Source organism: Phodopus roborovskii, unplaced genomic scaffold, assembly GCF_943737965.1.
Source record: "Phodopus roborovskii unplaced genomic scaffold, PHOROB, whole genome shotgun sequence".
NCBI classification, from domain to species: Eukaryota; Metazoa; Chordata; class Mammalia; order Rodentia; family Cricetidae; genus Phodopus; species Phodopus roborovskii.
Genome location: NW_026126709.1, coordinates 162,806 through 179,799, shown reverse-complemented (window position 1 = coordinate 179,799; position 16,994 = coordinate 162,806). Strand labels below are relative to the sequence as shown.

Below are 16,994 nucleotides of genomic sequence, written 5' to 3'. Positions count from 1 at the left end.
CGTCGTTCTTTCCAAACTACTTCCTGCTGGTAAGGGGCACTGTCTTGGGGGGATTCGAAGAATATTCAGATATCCTAGCTGTAGTCTGTAGGGCTGTTTTGTCCAGCTGTTTGGAATGTAGGATCAGCTTGTACTCTGTTTCAGGCGGTCTGGCGTGATCAAACCACATTAGTCTGGAAGGAATCCACATCTTTTCATTTTCTGTGCAAACAAAAATAGAAATACTTTTCCCCAGTAACTGTTCTTCAACTTAAATTTTGGAGTCAAAGCGTTTTTTTTTTTTTTTTAATTTATTATTTTACATGTCGATCCCAGTTCCCTCTCCCTCCCTCCCTCCCTCCCCTCCAGCCCTCCCTCCCTCCTTCCCTCCCTTTTGCCCTCTCTGCCCTGTCCCATGCACTCTAAACACCCTCCCCTCCCAACCACCCACCACAATACCATATGTAGGGGAATGCCATCCAGTTGGGGTCATGTAGATCTGACAGGTCCTATGAAGTAGGGACTAGGGCTTCTCTCCTATCTCTAGAATAAGGCAGTTATCCCTCCATGGGGGATATGTTTGCAAAGTCCTTTTGTGCACCAGGGATACATCCTGGCTCCACTGTCTGAGGTCTCTTAGACTGCTCAGACCTTCTGGCTGAGACCCATGTTCAGGGGGGTCCGAGTCAGTCCCCTTTTGGCTTCCCAGCTATCAGTCTAGTGGCCCTTAGCTCCTCCTTGTTTAGGTAAGCTGTCTCTATGTACTTCTACCGCATGGTCTTGTCCTCTCCATCTGCTTCTGGGTTCTAGTTCGACTCAGTGTTTATGTATGGGTGTTTGCTCCTGTTTTCAACAGGCATTAGTTGAGGACTCCATGGAGAATTAGTTGTTGATCTCACTCTCCGGGAAGGGCATTTATGATAGCCTTTCCACTGGAGCTGAGATTGTTAGTTGGGAGCAGTCTTGTAGTTCCCTCGACCTTTCTTTGTGTTCAACTTTATCTTCAAACCAATACTGGCTCCCTCTTTTATGTTCTCTCTCTCTGTCTCTCTCTCTCTCTCTTTCCTATTTTCCATTCCTAACCAGGGTCAAACCTCCTGGTCGCACATGCCTTCCTCTCCTCCCTCTCATTTTCTCCTACTTCTCTCTCCATTAGATGTCCTCCCCCACTTTACCTGAGGTCTGGGGGACTTGTCCCTTCCCAGTTCTGTGAGGGACTTTGTATGAATCTCTTAGAATACAACTTGTATCCTAGTTCCTCTGGTGATGTGAATTATAGGCTCATGATCATTTGCTCTAGTTCTAAAATCCATATATGAGTGAGTACATACTGTGTTTCTCTTTTTGTGACTGGGTTACCTCATTCAGGATGGTTTCTTCAAGTGCCATCCACTTGCCTGCGAATTTCAAGATACCATTATTTTTTTCTGCAGAGTAGTATTCCATTGTGTAGATGTGCCACATCTTCATTAACCATTCTTCAATTGAGGGGCATCTAGGTTGCTTCCAGGTTCTTGCTATTACAAATAATGCTGCTATGAACATAGTTGAACAGATGGCTTTGTTGCATTGATGTGAATCCTTTGGGTATATGCCTAAGAGGGTGATTGCCGGGTCCTGTGGTAAACTAATTCCCATTTTCCTGAGGAACCGCCATACTGATCTCCAAAATGGCTGTATGAGTTTGCACTCCCACCAGCAGTAGAGGAGTGTTCCACTTTCTCCACATCCTCTCCAACATAAGTCATCACTGGTGTTTCTAATTTTAGCCATTCTGGCAGGGGTAAGATGGTATCTCAAAGTTGTTTTGATTTGCATTTCCCTGATAGCTAAGGATGTGGAGCATTTTCTTAAGTGTCTTTCAGCCTTTTGGATTTCCTCCATTGAGAACTCTTTCTTCAGTTCTGTACCCCATTTTTTAATAGGGTTATTTGGTGTTTTGTTGACTAGTTTCTTGAGTTCTTTGTATATTTTGGAGATCAGCCCTTTGTCGGATATAGGATTAGTGAAAATTTTTTCCCAGTCAGTGGGCTGCCGTTTGGTCTTGTCAACTGTGTCCTTGGCCTTACAGAAGCTTCTAAGTTTGAAGAGGTCCCATTTATTAATTGTTTCTTGCAGTGCCTGTGTCCCTGGAGTTATGTTCAAGAAGCGGTCTCCTATACCAATTTGTTCAAGGGTACCTCCTACTTTCTCTTCTAAGAGGTTCAATGTGGCTGGATTGATGTTGAGGTCTTTGATCCATTTGGACTTGAGTTTTGTGCATGGCGACAGACATGGTTCTATCTGCAGTCTTCTACACACCCTCATCCAATTGTGCCAGCACCATTTGTTGAAGATGATATCCTCGCCCCATTGTATAATTTTAGCTGTTTTGTCGAAAATCAGATGTTCATAGGTGCGTGGATTAATATCAGGATTTTCAATTCGATTCCATTGGTCTACCTGTCTATTTTTCTGCCAATACCAGTCTGTTTTCAGAACTATAGCTCTGTAGTAGAGCTTAAAGTCAGGAATGGTGATGCCTTCTGAAGTTCTTTTATTGTATAGGGTTGTTTTGGCTATCCTGGGTCTTTTGTTTTTCCACATAAAGTTGATTATTATCCTTTCAAGGTCGGTGAAGAATTGTGGTGGGATTTTAATGGGGATTGCATTGAATCTGTAGATAGCTTTTGGTAAGATTGCCATTTTTACTATGTTTATCCTACCTAACCAAGAGCATGGGAGGTCTTTCCATTTTCTGGTATCTTCTTTACTTTCTTTAGAGTCATAAAGTTCTTATTATATAGGTCTTTTACTTGTTTGGTAAGCGTTACACCAAGATATTTATGTTGCTTGTGGCTATTGTAAAGGGTGATGTTTCTCTGATTTCTTTCTCTGCCTCTTTGTCGTCTGAAAAAAGTAGGGCTACTGATTTTTTTGAGTTTATCTTGTATCCTGCTAGTTTGCTGAAGGTGTTTATCAGTTGTAGGAGTTCCCTGGTAGAGTTTATTGGGTCGCTTATGTAAACTATCATATCATCTGCAAATAGAGATAGTTTGACTTCTTCCTTTCCAATTTGGATGCCCTTGATATACTTTTGTTGTCTTATAGCATTAGCTAGAACATCTAGTACGATATTGAAGAGATATGGAGAGAGAGGACAGCCTTGTCTTGTTCCTGATTTTAGAGGAATTGGCTTAAGTTTCTCTCCATTCAGTTTGATGTTGGCAGTTGGTTTGCTGTATATTGCTCTTATTATGTTTAGGTATGTTCCTGTTATCCCTGACCTCTCTAATACCTTTATCATGAAAGGGTGTTGAATTTTATCGAAGGCTTTTTCCGCATCTAGGGAGATAATCATATGGTTTTTCTTTTTCAGTTTGTTTATATGGTGGATCACGTTGATAGATTTTTCGTATGTTAAACCATCCCTGCAATCCAGGTATGAAGCCTACTTGATCATGGTGGATGATTTCTCTGATGTATTTTTGAATTCGGTTTGCCATTATTTTATTGAGTATTTTTGCATCAATGTTCATCAGGGATATTGGTCTGTAGTTTTCTTTCTTAGTTGTGTCTTTGTGAGGTTTGGGTACCAAAGTTATTGTGGCCTCATAAAAAGAGTTTGGCAATAAACCTTCTGTTTCTATCTTGTGGAACAGTTTGAGGAGTAGTGGTATTAGTTCTTCCTTGATTGTCTGGTAGAATTCTGCACTGAATCCATCTGTCCCTGGACTTTTTTTCGTTGGAAGGCTTTCGATGACTGTTTCTATTTCATTTCGGGTTATAGGTCTATTTAAGTTGTTTGTCTGTTCTTGATTTAATTTTGGTAAGTGATAGTTATCCAGAAACTTGTCCATTTCCTTTGAATTTTCAATTTTTGTGGAATACAGATTTTCGAAGTATGACCTGAAAATTGTCTGGATTTCCCTCTGTGTCTGTTGTTATGTTCCCCATTTCGTTTCTGATTTTGTTAATTTTCATGTTCTGTCTCTGCTTTTTTGTTAATTTGGATAAAGGTTTATCTATCTTGTTGATTTTCTCAAAAAACCAACTCTTTGTTGCATTGATTTTTTGTATTGTTTTCCTGGTTTCTATTTTGTTGATTTCAGCCCTCAAGTTGATTATTTCCTGGCGTCTGCTCCTGCGGGTGAATTTGCTTCTCTCTGTTCTAAGGTTTTCAGTTGGGCTGTTAATTCATTTATGTGACTATCCTCTGTTTTCTTCATATGGGCACTTAGTGCAATGAACTTCCCTCGTAGCACTGCTTTCAAGGTGTCCCATAAGTTCAGGTATGTTGTATCCTCATTCTCGTTGAATATTAGAAAGTCTTTAATTTCTTTCTTTATTTCTTCTTTGACCCAGGAGTGGTGCAATTGCACATTGTTAAGTTTCCATGAGTTTGCAGGTTTTCTGCTATTTGTGTTGTTGTTGAATTCCAATTTTAAAGCATGGAGGTCCGATAAGATACAGGGGACTTTTCCTATTCTCTTGTATCTGTTGAGGTTTGTTATGTCTCCTAGTATGTGGTCGATTTTAGAGAAGGTTCCATGTGGAGCAGAGAAGAAGGTATATTCTTTTGTCTTTGGATGGAATGTTCTATAGATATCTGTTAGCCCCAGTTGAGACATAACTTCTGTTAATTCTTTTGTTTCTTTGTTGAGTTTCTGATTTGTGGTCCTGTCTAGTGTTGAGAGTGGTGTATTGAAGTCTCCCACTATAAGTGTGTGAGGTTTTATATGAGCTTTGAGTTTTAGTAGTGTTTCTTTTACGAATGTGGGTGACTTTGTATTAGGGGCATAGATGTTCAGAATTGAGACTTTGTGTTGATGGATTTCTCCTGAGATGAATATGAAATGACCGTCTTCACCTCTTTTGACTAGTTTTGGTTTGAAGTCTAACTTGTTAGATATTAGGATAGCTACGCCTGCTTGCTTCTTATTTCCATTTGATTGGAAAATCTTTTCCCAACCCTTTACCCTCAGGTAATGTCTACCTTTGAAGCTTAGATATGTTTCTTGTATGCAGCAGAAGGATGGATTCTGTCTTCGTATCCATTTTTTTTTTAGCCTGTGTCTTTTTATAGGTGAGTTAAGACCATTAATGTTGAGGGTGAGTAAGGTCCATTGATTGTTGATGCTTGTTTGGTTTAGGTTTGTTGTTGGCAGTGGTATTGTGAAATATTTGTTCTGCTTCACCCTAGGTTTCTGGTGTAGTTGGATTATCTGTTGCCTACATTTTTGTGGGCGTAGTTACCTTTCTTGTGTTGGAATTTTCCTTCCAATACTTTCTGTAGGGCTGGATTTGTAGATACATATTGGGAAAATCTGGTTTTGTCATTGAATATCTTGTTCTCTCCATCTATATTGACTGAGATTTTTGCTGGATATAGTAGCCTAGGCTGGCATCCATGTTCTCTTAATACTTTTAGAACATCTATCCATGACCTTCTGGCCTTGAGGGTTTCCATGGAGAAGTCAGGTGTAATTTTGATAGGTCTGCCTTTATATGTTACCTGTCCTTTTTTCTTTGCTGCTCTTAATATTCTTTCTTTATTCTGTATGCTAGGTGTTTTGATTATTATATGTCGAGGGGTCTTTTTTCTTTGGTCCAGCCTATTTGGGCTTCGGTATGATTCTTGTACTTTCATGGGCATGTCCTTCTTCAGATTTGGAAAGATTTTCTTGAATATGTTTTCAGCACCTTTGAGCTGGGCTTCCTCACCTTCCTCTATGCCTATATTCTTAGGTTTGGCCTTTTCATGGTGTCCCACATTTCCTGGATGTTGTGTGTTAAGGATTTGTTGGATTTTTGGTTTTCTTTGGTCGATGAATCTATTTCTTCTAGTTTATCTTCTGGGCCTGAGATTCTCTCTTCCATCTCTTGAATTCTATTGGTAATGCTTGTGTCCGTGCTTTCTGATTTTTTGCCCAGCTTTTCAATTCCCAGCTTTCCTTCCATTTGTGTTGCCTTTATTTTCTCAATTTCGTTTTTCAAGTCTTGGACCGTTTCCTTCACCTGGTTAATTGTTTTTTCTTGGCTTTCTGTACTTTCCTTAAGGAATTTGTTCATTTCTTCCACTTTTTTGTTTGTTTTTTCCTCCATTTCTTTAAGGGATTTTCTCATATCTTCTTTGAGGGCCTCTATCATTTTTATGATGGTGATTTTTAAGTCGTACCATTCTGCTTCCTCTGCTTTGTTGTTGTGTTCCATTCTAGTTGGTGTAGATTCCCTAGATTCTGGTGGTGTCATGTTTGTCTTTCTGTTGTTAGGTGTTCTCTTGTATTGCCTTCTTCCCATAGTTTCTTCCAATAGGTGTTGGTGGTGTCTCTTCCCTCTCTCTATGGTCCTTCCCCGATAGGCTTATGTGGATCAAAGATTCAATGTCTGTAGTTCTGTGTGCTCCAAGCTCTCTAGGAGGTTTCTCTGCAGACAGGGATCCAGGGATGGGGTCAAGGATGAGGATCCAGAAGAAGATGCCAGCAGGTACTTACAGTGGTCCTCTGGCCAATAGCTCTGGCCAATAGCTCTGGCCAATGACTGTCAGAAGAGGACGAGGGCTGAGCTTGAACTTGAGAAGGTTTTGCAGGGTAGTGGGATCTCTCTGGAAACTGGCGCTCTCCAGCTGAGACCTCGTTCTTTGGCAGGGGCCCGGATTTGGGGGTCAAGGATCTTGCCCGCAGGAACTCCGAGTGGACCCGCAGAGATAGGCGGATCTCTGGGAGGGGCCCGGGACTCCAGCAGAGGACTGGAGGCGGGGTCAGAGACCAAGCCGGTGGAAATTACAGGTGGTCCCGCGTGGATAGTCAGGTCTCCTTTGTTCGGAGTTGCTCCGAGAGATCTCCGAAGTAGGGTGGACTGTTGGCTCCACCCTCTGTCCCAGTGCTCAACCAGGACCGTAGGTGGGGTAGGGCACAGGGTGGGGGGGTAGTCTGGCCATGGGGATGGGTGGGGGTGTATCAGAGCTCTAAGGGCGCTCTAGATGGGGACCGGAAACAGGAGCAGCAGGATCAGGGGCCAATCCAGGGAGTTCAGGTGGGGGAGGGAGGAAAAGAGGTTGAAGGGGACAGGCAGCCCCAATTGGGCCCAGACTCACCTCTGGCCAATAGCCGGCAGAAGAGGACGAGGGCTGGGCTGGAACTTGAGAAGGTTTTGCAGGGTAGTGGGATCTCGCTGGAAACTGGTGCTCTCCAGCTGAGACCTCCTTCTTTGGCAGGGGCCCGGATTTGGGGGTCAGGGATCTTGCCCGCAGGAACTCCGAGTGGCCACTCTACATTTCTTTAGTGAGTTTCTTTTCTGAGTCAGGTAAACAAGGAAAGCTATACTCTACTATCTAGTTTTCAACTACCTCAGAGACCTGAGACAAAAATATTATTAACTAAGCAGGAAGTGCAAACAAGCAACTTCCAAATAATTTGAGAAATGACAAAAACATCTGGCTGCCTTGACAGTTCACTCAAGGTTCTTTTGCAACATTGGGGCATCCATCTTTCGCCTACAGGTCTAGCATATCTGACAGATATTTCTGTGAAGCAGGATATTCTGAAGGACTGTCCCACCTTGTCTTGGCAAGGTTTGCAGTCACTCTTTTTGATGTCCTGTTTGTCCAAGGATAGCGCACTGTCAGCAATTGAGGCAAGGGCACTGTCTTATCTAGTGACTTATTTTTGTCACAAAGAAAGTAAACTCCACATGGAGCTTTTTCAGTGCCCATGATCTTCCCTGTAGTAGATTGGTGCTGCCAGGAGTAGTTATGTCTCAGTGTCAAAAAAAAAAAAAAAAAAAAAAAAAGAAAAATCTATATTATTAAGACACCTTAAATCCCATATTCTGTAGATGACCTGTCTATCTAAAATATATCTCTGTGTGTCCTTGATAAAATGCATAATATGAGTACAAGTTGGATTGTAATAGTTGACTAATTACTAACCTACATTTCCTTATTGTCCCATATAGTTGGTAATAATAACTTTCAAGAACCAGAAATTTTCATTACCTTGAACAAGATTAGATACATATGTACAGTATGTTTTAACCTAATCCCAAATTTGTATCAATATACAGAATTGTAAGCAATATACAAAATCCAATCAATGTAAAATATTTAAAACTAGCAGTTGCTTTTTAAAAGTAGATTCAATAATCTACCTTTTCATCTTACCTTATCTATATCCTCCCTTTTTTCCTTTCAGAATAGAGTCAATAATCCTCTTTATTCTATCATATCAGTATTTTTTTTCAAGAAAAAACCATGAATCTAATCCCCTTTGTTCAACATTTTGTAACCAATCCCCCTAAACAATGAATCTAATCCTCTTTGTTCAACATTTTGTAACCAATCCCCCTAAACAATGAATCTAATCCTCTTTGTTCAACATTTTGTAACCAATACCCCTAAACAATGACAAATATCCCTAACCCAATGAGTGACCAAAAAACCACCCACCCTACCTCTTAGGAATGTGGGTATTATGTTCTTAAATTTACTTCCTGCTCTCTGGGGGTGACAGCATCTTTAGAGGATCCTGAAAATAAAAAAAAAATTGGTTAACTGTTGAGCTGTTTCATTTTTGTTCAGTCTAAGCATAAAAGAAAAGTGCGGGGCTTGACTCAAGTCCTGGCTACAGGAGTCTGTCTGTGAAGCTGGATCATCTCAGCAGGACACCTCAAAATTATTCTGAGCAGTTTGTAGTCCAAAGCTGATCTTTCATTGATGTTGTTCAGTTTAATGATACGAGATACTTCCAGCCATGTAAAAAGAGAACCAGTAACTGCCATTACCTTGGCTGTTATTCTAGGTCTTGGAGCTGTTGGGGCAGGGACAGGAATAGCCTCTCTGGTATAGATTAACTCCCATTTCAATTGACTCACAGTGGCAGTAGACAAAGATATTAAAGAATTACAATATGGACTAAAAAATCTAAAGGATTCACATACTTCTTTAGCAGAAGTTGTGTTACAGAATAGAAGAGGGCTTGATCTATTATTCTTGCAACAGGGTGGCTTTTGTGCAGCCTTAAAAGAGAAATGTTGCTTTTATGCTAAGACTGGCTTAGTGGAAGACAGCTTGGATAGAGTACAGAAAAGTCTTGAGGAATGTAAACGACAGCAGGAACAAGCAGAGTCCTGGTATAACATTTGGTTTTCCACCTCCCCTTGGCTTTCTACCTTGCTTCCTTCTTTCCTGGGACCATTTGTGGTATTGTTGCTGCTGCTGACTTTTGGGCCTTGGGCATTCCAGAGAATACTCAATTAGTCAAAACTCAAATTGATTCCATACTCAAAAAACTTATGTCTGTACACTACCATCAGCATTTGGAAAAGGAACAGGACTCCTCTGAGGAACCTGTTGAGGATGGTGACAATGCCAATTCTGATCCCCCTAGACAAGGACTTGATTTCACAGGACTCGAACAACAGAGGACCTGGTTCTCTCAAATATGGAGACATCAATGATGGGAGTATAGCGGTGCCGCAAAGCAGATGTAGACCCTCCTCTTCGGCTGTAGGTCCCATAACGACGGGAGTAGCTTAGGACCTTCTCTCAGGAGGCCACTCATCTTGCCCGAGTTTCTCACCTGATTTTTGATTATGTCCTTGAGTGCTGAGGGTGAATGCACCCTACCGGTTAGTCACATAGTGACAAGCCCATCCCCAGGGTCCCGATTGTGGAAGCTCACCTCATAGCCTAAGACAGACCCTCCATAAAAAATAATTAAATAGGGGGATATGTTGGGAGCCGGCCTTGAGTCACATCCTCTTGCAGAATTACTTATACCTTAAAACTCTAATTGAGCCTTATCTTGGTAAAACAGAAAACTGCTGAAAAAGCAGTCTGTTCCATTCAACACAGGAACTGAGATGAACCAAGACGCCAGGAACTGAGATAAGCAGACATTTAGGGTCTGATATTTTTGGCCTGGGAATATACCAGAGCCCCCGAGTCAGCACAGCTACCCCTCCCCATTTCCTCCCTGCTTTGCTTTAAAAACCCCTCTTTGTGCCTAATAAAGTTAGACCTTGACAAGCATTGCTTGGTCTCATTCCTTCTTTCTCTCCCATTATTTTCAGGTTGTAGCCCACCTTGACCCACAAATAACTATTCCCCACTGGTCGGGGCACATTGGAGGGTGGCTTGTAGATTTAGAAGTTTAGTCTACTATCATTGTAGTGGAGAGCATGTTAACTAGCATACATGGTGTTGAACAATGGCTGTGAGCTACATTTTGATCTGCAGTCTGAGAAAGCAACTTCTGAAAGCTCTAAGCCAGTGATAAACTCCCTCCAACAAGTCCACACCTCCTAATCCCTCTAATCTTCACCAAAGGGTCCCACTCCCTGATGACTATTCATTCATATATATGGACCTATGGGGGCCATTCTTATTTAAACCAGCACATTCCACTCCCTGGATCCTATAAGATTATATCCATACAACAATGCAGAATATATTTAATTCTACTTCAAAAATCCACATAGTCTTACAGTCTCAACATTGTTTGCAAGTTCAAAGCCTCTTCTGAGATGCAATGCAACCTCTTAATTGTAAGCCCATGTAAAAGCAAAAGCAAAAAGGCAATCACATACCTCCAACATATTGGGTACACTTTAGCATTTCTAAAGAGAGGAAAAGGGGTATAGTGTTTCCTCACAAGAAGCAAGACCTAAAACCAGCAGGGCAAACTCCAAGCATCTCCATGTGGGATGTTAAAGTGCTCTCAGCTCTCCAAACCTTTTGGTCTTTGTTGACTGTAACATCAGAGTAGCCATTTATTGAGAATTAGTTAAATTGCATGCATTAATAATAAATATGCAGTCACAGGGCCCTGAGCCCATCTTCTCACAGTTCTGCCAGTAGATTTGTGACCTTAGCCAAGTCATGTGTCCTCTATGCCCCTCAGGCTTCTTACCAACCTAACAAATGCCTATTCTTAGATCATTAAGTTGTTGTGCTAAGCAGGTTAGGTTACAGCTGTGACCACTAATATTTATTACATCATGTTGTCTGTGATATACATTGTCTGGTATTTCCCCTGGGCAAACATCATGTATCCTTTTCTGGGGAACACAAATGTATCTGTCCACTCCAGAAAACATCTAGATACAGATTAACTCAAGCCCTTCTCAGTGAATCAGCAAGTTTATTAGGGTTACTTCTGGGGACCATGTGTAAAAGCCTAACTGAGCACAGGCAACAGATGACTCACCAGACCTGCATCTTCAGCTCTCCCTACTCAGTTGACAGGCAACTCCACTGAAGAATCTCCTCTCCACAGTTATTCATAACCCTGGGGAAGCACCTTCTGAATCCCAGGTTCTAAGCCCTCTGAGTCTCCTAAGTTGCTTTTGCTTTCTAAGTCAAGGAGGAAAATTATGATTCTTTGGCAATAGCTACATAACAGCTCTGGCCTTTTAGCTTTATACACTAATACCTCAGTGATGCACATAAACAATGTCACTGCCTTCCTTTGAAGGTAAGAGGTGACCACTTTCATAAAACAGTATAAATAGAAAATGAATAATGTGGCAGTGGCATGGCATCTGGCTTGAAATAAACATGGGAGTGTATCATGTTAAAACATCAAATAACTGTTATTTTGGTTTGAATATTCCATTGTCTAAACATTTAAGAATGTTGAGTATTATCATTTTTTTTTCAGTTTTCTTAAATATTTACCTTGACATGTTTTCATAAATTTATCTTTCTCCACCTTGCTGGTCATGTGCACTTTTGAATACACATATTCATTCTCTCTCTGTCTCTCTCTCTCTCCTGCCCCCATACCCTGTTCTTGCTCACCATTTTCATACACAGACACTCTGATTTTCTAGTAGAATGAAAGCACTTTTGATCACACATAGAAACTGGTCCTGTGTACTACAGGGAGGTCACTGGGCTCTATGTTACTTCTGACCCAGTGACCTGGAGCTTTCCTGAGATGCCCAACTTTGTTCCCAAGTAGAACCTCCTCATCAGGAGAGGCAGCTGAGCCAGGGCACAAATTTTCAAAGCCTCCCCAGTCTGTAAGGTGGACCTGAGCTAGGAAAAGAGCTAAGCCTCAGGTGTTAGTTGAGGAAGTCATTGAGCAGTGAGCAGTGAGCCCTGAGCCAGTAGGCTATGGGAACTAAACTACAGCCTGCATTGGGAAATGAAAAGAAAACAGGACATAGCTGAAGAGCCTTGGAACCCTGTCAAGTACTTGCCAGCATGAGGGCAGGTGGAACAAGCAGAATGGAAAGAACAGTAGGCCAGGCCTTTGCTGCTAGATGCTACAGGTCGATGTGTAGACTAAAGACGTGTAAATGCAGAAAGCAGAAACAGCAACAGGGGCAACACTTGAGGCCATGGAGTAACTCTGTATGTGGCCCTGCAGAAATCACATCACATATCAGCAACCTCTTGGCATAATAGGAAGCAGCAGTGGAGTTTGTGTTCCATTTGATAGAAGTGGAGGAAAAGTTCTCAACTTCCAGAGTGCCCTCTCTGACATCAGATAATTTGGCTTCTAGGTAACCTATGTTAGTGAACGAACTACTGCTGCCCTATAACAGGCAATCTCAGGTCACAGAATAGGACAGTGGACCAAAGGGACTCAGTGTCTGCACTGTAGACTTTCACGTAGAGTTTCTGCTTTGGTCAGAAGATGATTAAGTATTTCATAGAGATGAACTTCAGTTTTGAAATCTGGTGTGAATTGTGTTACAGTTCTGTGTTTCAGTCACACAAGAAAACTAGCTGTGGAGTACAATAGGGTTATGTGGTGTTTTGTTGACTAGTTTCTTGAGTTCTTTGTATATTTTTGTATATTTTGAACATCAGCCCTCTCTCAGATGTAGAATTGGTGAAAATATTTTCTCAGTCTGCCGGCTGCTGTTTGGTCTTGTCAAATGAGTCCTTTGTCTTCTAGAAACTTCTATGTTTGAGGAGGGCCACTGTATTAATTGTTGATCTCAGTGTCTATGCTACTGGAGTTATGTTCAGGAAGTGGCCTCCCATATCAGTTTGTTCAAGGATACTGCCCATGTTCTCTTCTAAGCTGTTCAGTGTGGCTGGATTTCCATTGAGGTCTTTGATCCATTTGGACTTGATTTCTGTGCATGGTGACAGACATGGGTCTATCTACAGTCTTCTACACACCATCATCCAGTTGTGGCAGCACCATTTGTTGAAGATGCTTTCCTACTCTCATTGTATACTTTTAGTGGTTTTGTCAAAAATCAGGAGTTAGTAAGTATGGGTTAATATCAGGATTTTGGATTTGATTCCATTGGTCTGCTTGTCCATTTTTGTGCCAATACCTGGATGTTTTCAGAATTATATATAGCTCTGTACTAGAGCTTAAAGTCGGGGATAGTGACACCTCCTGAGATTTTTTTTTTATTGTACAGGGTCATTTTGGCTATGCTGAGTCTTTTGTTTTCCATATAAAGTTGATTATTATCCTTTCAAGGTCAGTGAAGACTTGAGCTGGGATTTTAATGGGGATTGCATTGAATCTATAGATTGCTTTTGGCAAAATTGCCACTATATTTATGTTACCTATCTAAGAGAATGGGGTATATTTCCATTTTCTGGTATCTGCTTTAATTTCTTTAAAGACACAAAGTTCTTATCATATAGGTCTTTCACTTTTTTGGTAAGCATTACCTCAAGTTACTTTATGTTCTTTGTGGTTAATGTAAAGTATGATATTTTTCTGATGTCTTTCTCAGCCCATTTGTCATCTGAAAAAAGTAGGGCTATTGATTTTTTTTTTTTTAGTTTATCTTGTATCCTGCTAGTATGCTGAAGGTGTTTATCAGCTGTAGGAGTTACCTGGTAGAGGTTTTTGGGTCGGTTATGTAAACTATCATATCATTTGCAAACAGAGAAAGTGTGAGTACTTCCTTTCCAATTTGCACTGCCTTGGTCTCCTTTTGTTGTCTTATAGCATTAGGTAGAACTTCAAGTACAATATTGAAGAGATAGAGAGAGAGTGTGCAGCCTTGTCTTGTTCCTCATTTTAGTGGAATCGCCTTAAGTTTCTCTCCGTTCAGTTTGACGTTGGCAGTTGGTTTGCTGTTTATTGTTCTTATTATGTTTAGGTATGGTCCTGTTATCCCTGATCTCTCCAAGACTTTTATCATGAAAGTGTGTTGAAATTTGTCAAAGGCTTTTTCAGCATCTAGGGATATGACCCTGTGGTTTTTCTTTTTCAGTTTTGTTATATGGTGGATCACATTGATAGATTTTTGTATGATAAACCATCCTGCATTCCAGGGATGAAGCCTACTTGGTTGTAGTGGATGATTTCTCTGATGTATTCTAGGATTCAGTTAGCCAGTATTTTATTGGGTATTTTTGCATCGATGTTCATCAAAGTTATTGGTCTGTGGTTTTCTCTGTTAGTTTTGTCTTTGTGAAGTTTGGGTATCAAGGTGATTGTGGCCTCATAAAAAGAGTTTGGTATTGAACCTTCACTTTCTTTTGTGTGGAACAAATTGAGTAGTATTGGTATTAGCTCTGCCTTGAATTTCTAGTTGTATTCATCACAGAAGCCGACTGGCCCTGACCTTTGTTTGGTTGGAAGGCTTTAGAAGACTGCTTCTATTTCATTAGAGGTTATAGATCTATTTAAGTTGTTTGTCTGTTCTTGATTTAATTTTGGTAAGTAACAGTTATCCAGAAAATTTTCCATTTCCTTTGAATTCAAATTTTGTGGAGTACAGGTTTTCAAAGTATCACCTGAGAATTGTCAGGATGTCCTCTGTGTCCTTTGTTATGTGTCCTTTTTTGTTTCTGATTTTGTTAATTTGCATGTTATCTCTCTCCTTTTTCAATAGTTTGAATACAGTTTTGTCTATCTTGTTGATTTCCTAGAAAAACCTACTCTTTGTTGCATTGATTTGTTTGTATTGTTTCCCTGCTTTCTACTTTATTGATTTCAGCCCTCAAATTGATTATTTCCTGGCTTCTACTCCTTCAGGGTGAGTTTGCATCTTTTTGTTTTAAGGCTTTTATTTGTGCTGTTAATTCTCTAATGTGATTTTCCTCCATTTTCTTCATAGGGGCACTTAGTGCAATGAAATCCCCTAAGTACTAGTATGTTGTGTCCTCATTCTATGTGAATTTCAGGTATGGTACAATTGCGCATTGTTCAGTTTCAATGAGTTTGTCGGGTTTCTGAGATTTGTGTTGTTGTTGAATTCCAATTTTAAAGCATGGTGGTCTGATAAGATATAGGGAACTATTCCCATTTTTTTTTTTAATCTGTTGAAATTTGTTATGTCACCTAGTATGTGGTTGATTTTAGAGAAGTTTACATGTGGAGCAGAGAAATCAGAGAAGAGGGTAAATTCTTTTGTGTTTGGATGGAATGTTCTATAGATGTCTGTTAATCCCAATTGAGACATAACTTCTATTAGATTTTTTGTTTCTTTGTTCAGTTTCTGACTGGTGTTGCTGTCTAGCGGTGAGAGTAGTGTATCAATGTCTCCCACTATAATTGTTTCATGTTTTATATGAGGTTTGAGTTATAATAGCGTTTCTTTTACAAATGTGGGTGCCTTTGTATTTGGGACATAGATGTTCAGAATGGACACATTTTGCTGATGGATTTCTCCTATGATGAATATGAAATGACCGTCTTATTCTCTTTTGATTAATTTTGGTTTGAACTCTAACGTGTTAGATATTAGGATAGATACATGCTTCTTGGGTCCATTTGATTGGAAGATCTTTTCCCAGCCCTTTACCCTATGGTAATGTCTATCTTTGAATCTTAGTTGTTTTTATTGTATGTTTGTGTATTTATGTGTATTTGTTCTTTTTTTTCATCTCACATGGGTGTCTTTTAATGAAAAATAAAAATTTAGAGAAAATACCTGGCTAGGCTGGGATGAGGCAAATGGGAACGCTTCAGAACCCAAAATGGGAGAGAGAACAGGGTTCCTCTCTCAGAGGGCAGGGTGAGTGAGGGAGGAATGGAGCAAGCAGGAAATTACTCGTGAGTTACATCCCAGTCCCACCCTCAGGAAAAAGAGAAAGAAGTTCCCATCACCCCACACACCACCCACATCACTCCACAACCCAGCAGCGCCTCAGTGTACCCCTCTCTGTTGCCCACCATGTCTGGGTCAAAGAGGAGGCTGTGAGGAGGGTGAGGGAGTGGTGACGAGAGCCACACTTCAGTCTGGTTTCCACTCTCTGGCTCTTACAGCAAGTCTGCAGTCATCTGATGCCTGACACAGAAGTGGAGTATGAGGTGGCCACGACAGGGGTGCAGTTGTTGGCAGAGTAGCCTTGCCTCAGCGCCTCAAAGTAGGATGCATGCCTGCACGGGCTTGTGACATTGTAGCACTTTGATGGCATCTTCTATTTTAAACCACTCTCTCTTCCAATGTTCATGGAGTCTTCCCAGTCTTCCAGCACTTCTGTGACAATAAGCACGTACACGTATGTCCTGTTCTCCTGGTTCTCAAAAATTCCAACCAACCTTCCTAAGGTCCCTTTTACTCCAGCCTCCTCACAGACTTCACGGACCGGGGCCACACTCAGCTCCTCCTCAGGCTCCATGCACAGACACTAAGATGGACAATAAATAAATGGGACCTCCTGAAACTGAGAAGCTTGCTTAAGGAAAAGGACACAGTTGACAACACAAAATGACATCCCACAGACTGGGAAAAGATATTCACAAATCCTACATCTGACAAAGGGCTGATCTTCAAAATATGGAAGGGAAAACAAGACACTAGCCACCAAAACACCAAATAACCCTATTAAAAAGTGGAATACAGTAATGAATAGAGAATTCTCAAAAAAAGGAATCCAAAATTGCTGAAAGACACTTAAGAAACAGTTCAACATCCACACCATCGTAAATGGAAATCAAAACAACTCTAAGATACCATCTTACTCCTGCCAGAATGGCTAAATTTAGAAATATCAATTACAGCTTATCCTGGAGAGGAAGTGGAGAAAGGTGAACACCAGTCCACTGCTGGTGGGAGTGCAAACTTGTACAGCCATTTTGGAGATCAGTATGGCTGGTCCT

The 16,994-nt window shown here is 40.8% G+C and overlaps 1 pseudogene; it reads right to left on the bottom strand.

The window, feature by feature from the left end:
* Positions 1 to 16,119: 16,119 nt before the first annotated feature.
* On the bottom strand, positions 16,120 to 16,513 carry LOC127214431 (diphosphoinositol polyphosphate phosphohydrolase 1-like; annotated as a pseudogene).
* Between the last annotated feature and the right edge of the window lie 481 nt (positions 16,514 to 16,994).